At 44.1% G+C, this 5,004-nt stretch overlaps 1 long non-coding RNA gene across 1 annotated transcript; it reads right to left on the minus strand.

Annotated features, from left to right (window-relative positions):
* Window positions 1-3,620: 3,620 nt before the first annotated feature.
* On the minus strand, window positions 3,621-4,082 carry LOC120840985. The gene is made up of 3 exons (XR_005715667.3): window positions 3,873-4,082; window positions 3,740-3,814; window positions 3,621-3,681 (listed from the first exon to the last, which is right to left on the minus strand). It is a non-coding gene; the product is annotated as an uncharacterized LOC120840985 (long non-coding RNA).
* Between the last annotated feature and the right edge of the window lie 922 nt (window positions 4,083-5,004).

Genomic DNA, 5,004 nt, shown 5'->3' on the forward strand with positions numbered 1-5,004 from the left:
TCATACATAAAGTGCAACGCAGTCAAAGCTAGCGCACCGGTTTGCATTGCTGACCGTGCCTACGTTCGCCCCATAAGATAGTGCGTCCCCCGCAAAAAAATTTTTTAAAAAGTCGGAAAATGTGCTTCCTTGGGGCTAGTAACTGATAGTGGCGTTATAATTTCAACGGAGCACAAATATTTTTCAAGAAAAAGGAAAAGTTAATGTAAACCACCTTAAATTGTTTTCGTGTTCATCCGTGTGGCAGCCGCTCTGGGTTTTCGGGTTGTGTGGCACTGGCTGGTTTTGAGAAGATGGCGTCTAACGCAGCAAGCTCAAGTACCTCTCCTGCTCGGATGTTTTCGAAGATTCGTTGTGCGAGAATCTTGAGAGTGCAAGCAGATGATCGCCAATGTGTACGGGAGTATAAGAATACATTCCCCGGAGAATTCGGTCGTGAAGTCCTGGAGACGGCCAGGAACGACAATGGAGTGTGCCCTGTACTGTCGCGAAGTGCAAGGCGCAGTGCCTATCTGGCAAGGTGTCGTCCCCGAAGCAAAGACCGCGCAACGTGAAAGTTTCGAGCACGGGGACCGTCAAGCATGACGAGTTCACACAGAACGCCATTCGCCTGAAGGTGCATCGCAAATGCTCCGAGAGGGAGATTCCTACCCTTGACAGCTATTTCAAAATAAACTGTACAGGCCACAACTATTGTCGATTAACGTCTTATTATAAATTTTGGGACAAGGCCGCTATCAGGGCGATTCCTCATTCGACGCTGCACGAAAGAAAAATATAACTCGGTGCTGGAGGCAAATAACACTTGCAAAGCGGCAGACCAGACGGTAGAAATCTGGCCTCTCGGCGACTTATAAATAAAAATCAAGAAGGAGGAACTGAAATATGCACTTCGTTTATGCGCACAATCTTGCATGAAAAGTATGTCTAAAAAAGGAAAAAAAAAGAAAAGCTTTGCGCGTCAAATGGGTTTGAACCACGGCCACCGAGACGTCAGTATCGCCAGAGCAGCGCCTTCTACCACTCGTCCACGAAACGCGCGGAGTAACACCATAGAGTAATATAGTAGAACGTAAAGAGTGGCCACTCCAATAGACCCAAGCGGCCCACTCGACTACCAGCGCTCCTAGCGGCCGCCGTGAAATGTTTCTCGACTTCCTGTTTGGATGCTTTCGGTTTCGTTTTTCAACATGGATAGAGTCACAGAATACTATTAGTCAAATGGATGGATAACTAATATTAGTGCTCCCAACTGTATTGTGCGGTAGCTTGCGCCACCAAGGTTGTCGGGACTAACTACAATTTTAAGGCCAGAATGAGCGGGTTGGTAAGAGATAATTAAACTTCAGGAAGAAAACGAGAAGGACGGACAGCCTGTCCCACAAACTTCCAACTATGGTTGTCCGTCCTTCTCGTTTTCTTCCTCAAGTTTAATTCCAATTTTAATTTTAGTTACGGTTGCTAATTTAGAATTTACTTGGGCGTTTGAGCTGTGCATTCAACAACTCAAAAGCACGGTTAAATTCATTTACAAATTCAGGACAGACAGGTAACGAGGTAACCATGTACAATCCCAATATGAAATATAAAACTATGTCACGGAACAGGAAAAACAGGACAACCAACAGAAGGCAGCAATTAACAAATATTAAAATTTTTATTTTGGCCACGAAGATAACCATAAAAAATAGCTACTTTACATAAAAAATAAACAGAAGACTGTGAAAATTATTTTTGCACTTAATTGTTTCAGGACGTGTTACAAAGGATATTTTTCAGAAAAACCTCATCAGCTTTTTTTGTAAAGGTTTGAGGGAGGAAACATCTAAAAGTTCACAACTGACACCAAAGCCGGGTGACCCAATATGAAGATCCATACCCATAAAGAAACATTCAACACGAACACACTAGAAAAAAACACACGTCAAGTGGTTTTGCAGTCGCTAGTGAAGACTGGTCGACTGGTGGCCTGCAACCTGGTCATTACAAATTATACCTGGAAATGCTCGGCGTGCAGTGTGCACCGTTCTGTTAATTACCGTATTTTCCGGACTATAGTCCACACACAGGGTAGTGGTATAGTCTTCAGAGTCCACACAAATTTGTTTGTGTGCCCACACAAACATATTCTCCAAAGTAGCTCGCCGTGTAAAATGCCTGCCTTGTTAGCGCACAAAAACTTCTAGTATCAATTATTAGGGCACAAAAAGACTCTTAGCATAACAAATCATTATTTAACAATCTGTTATCTACAAATTACGTCGAATCTATCATAAGGAACAATCTTGCAAAAACAAATCCTTGTATATTCCACACCTGCAGATTCCCCCACAAAATAAAATTGCAATTCAAAACATGGCTAGCCCGCGGCTCTTGTCTAAACAATGACTCTTCTTGCCTATGTACAAGCTGCACATCAAACTAAAGCAGCAATCGTGAACAGGACCAGGAAAGGCCCAATGACACCCAAGTTGCGTGACCAATGGACAGGACTATGCATAATAGAAAAATGACAACTCTCCCATTCAACATGGCCATACATAAAAATACAAAGACAAATGATTTTGAAATTAGACATTCACCAATATAGCCCGGTGGCCTGCGACCCAGCCTTAAAAAAGTAATACCAAAAATGCTTGACACTCGGTTTGCACTGCACAAATAAAACTTTCTTCGCACCTGTAACACATATGTAATAAAATGCAAAATTAATGCTAAACGCATGTTTAGATTTATGCTACCCTTTAATCTTCACCAGTTGTGCCCCAGAAACGCAAGTTTGGAGCCTAACTCTGCCTGAATTCCGGTTAATAAAGCGTATATGCCAGCCGAGACCTCAGTTTCACATGACTTGACACCAGCTGGAATACCTCCTCAGTGACATGAGGGCGAATCATGGCGAGGGTTTCCGTAGCTGTCTGAGGCACCTTCTGCTCTTGCTTCCGCAGTCTTGTGGCGGCCTTCCTGTAGCTCGAGACCTTGGCTTGAAGACGCGTTATGACGTCCTTAGGTCTCACTGCTGACTTGCGGAAACTGGGCGTGGAAGAGCGTGAAATAGCTAGAACCAAGGAACAGAATATTAGCCAGCTGACGAACAATATATGTGGCCTTAGAGTTGAGCTTGTACACTCAACTCTGCATTATATTTATATAATGTGAAATATCAAAACCTTATATTTTTTTAGTCTTAAACTTTTACTTCATTAATGCCGGTTAACTAAGGATATTCAGAAGCAACACCAACTTCCATTTGCACAGAAGAATCTTACTGATGAAAAGCATAGAGGCATCCATATAGGCAAAGAAAATTAAAGACACTTACAAGCCTCGGCTGATTCAGAGCTGGCAGAGGAGAATGGTGTCACTGGGCTGAGGTCTGAAGGCGCGCCGTGCGAGGCACTGGCCTGCACGAGATCTGCAAGAAGTTGGTTATCGGAAACAAGTTGTTGCTTCAAACAGAGTCGCTTCCTCACCGTGAGCTGCCCTGGACAGTATGACCGGCTAGCTGTCCGAAGGCGTGCCGTGCGACGTGCTGGCCTCAGCGAGATCTGCAAGAAGTTGGTTATCAGAAACAATTTGTTGCTTCAAATAGAGTCGCTTCCTCACCGTGAGGTGCCCTCGACAGGGTGACCGGCTAGCTGTCCGAAGGCGTGCCATACGACGTGCTGGCCTCCACGAGATCTGCAAGAATTTGGTTATCAGAAACAAGTTGTTGCTTCAAACAGAATCGCTTCCACACCAGGAGCTGCCCTGGACAGGGTGACCAGCTGGCTGTACGAAGGCGTGCCGTGCCAGGTGCTGGCCTCCGCGAGATCTGCAAGAAGTTTGTTATCAGAAACAAGTTGTTGCTTCAAACAGAGTTGCTTCCTCACCATGAGCTGCTCTGGACAGGGTGACCGGCTGGCTGTCCGAAGGCGTGCTGTGCGAGGTGCTGGCCTCCACGAGGTCTGCAAAAATTTGGCTATTAGAAACAAGATGAAGTCACCTGCAATTAACAAAATGTTGGACACGACAGCAGCAGTGTTGGGGGTGTAACACAGCAGTCAACACGTTCTGGACATTGAAACAAAACATTTCTAGATTATGGGAAGGTTCGGAGCTAATGAAGCTCCAAACCAATGATACTGAGAAGTGAACACACGCTATTGTGATGCAGATGCGCAAACATGACAGCATCGCCTAAACGTGACCATACCACTGATGCTAGATAGAAATAAGAGTAATGTCAGAGCTTACGAAGCAGCAAAAGTAGAGCTACAATTAAGTCAAGTTTTTTTACTTGTATAATTTGCATACATCGGGAAGTGAATAAAGCATTACCACGACATATCACAGACTGGCAGTGTTCTAGTGGACGAACATTGGGCACTGCTGTTTTTGTGAGCCTCGTTCGTCCAGGGTCCATGAAGTCGTGTACAGTGAAGTGGTCGCTGCACACGTAGTAGCTTGCATATAGGCGCGCCGCCGGTTTGTCCATGAGGTCATGTCTCTTGGCGTACTCGACCCACGCTTTAGACCTGCGACATGTAGTACAGGTATATAAATGCCTGAAGATGACTAAAACCTTAAATTACAAGAGGCGGTTAATACATAGGCCATCGCTGTTTAACAGGAATGCCTCTGTTCCTTCATCACAGATATATAATTTTATTTGTTCCTTCAAAGTTACAGGATGTCACAGAAAGAACAGAAATTTTCAATGACAACTATTTTTGTTCATGATATATTCAGTGAAGTGTTACGTCTGTGCTGATGTGAAGGCAAACACACAGTAGTGTCCTATACATTAGTTTCTCATAAGTACAGGCTATGTGTGAGATTACGAAGTACAGTTTTAAGAAAAATGAAATAGATAACAATTTTACGGCTGGTAAGTGACTGTGTTACTTAACCACCTTAGTGTAGTTTGAGCAAAGGTTCTGTGAGTACTCCAGAGCTCTGGTCCTTCGTCTCGCCTGCACTGTTTTTAATCATCAGTATGCAAAAGAACTCGCCCAAGTTTTT

Source organism: Ixodes scapularis, unplaced genomic scaffold (assembly GCF_016920785.2).
Source record: "Ixodes scapularis isolate PalLabHiFi unplaced genomic scaffold, ASM1692078v2 PGA_scaffold5__190_contigs__length_132052651, whole genome shotgun sequence".
Taxonomy (NCBI): domain Eukaryota; kingdom Metazoa; phylum Arthropoda; class Arachnida; order Ixodida; family Ixodidae; genus Ixodes; species Ixodes scapularis.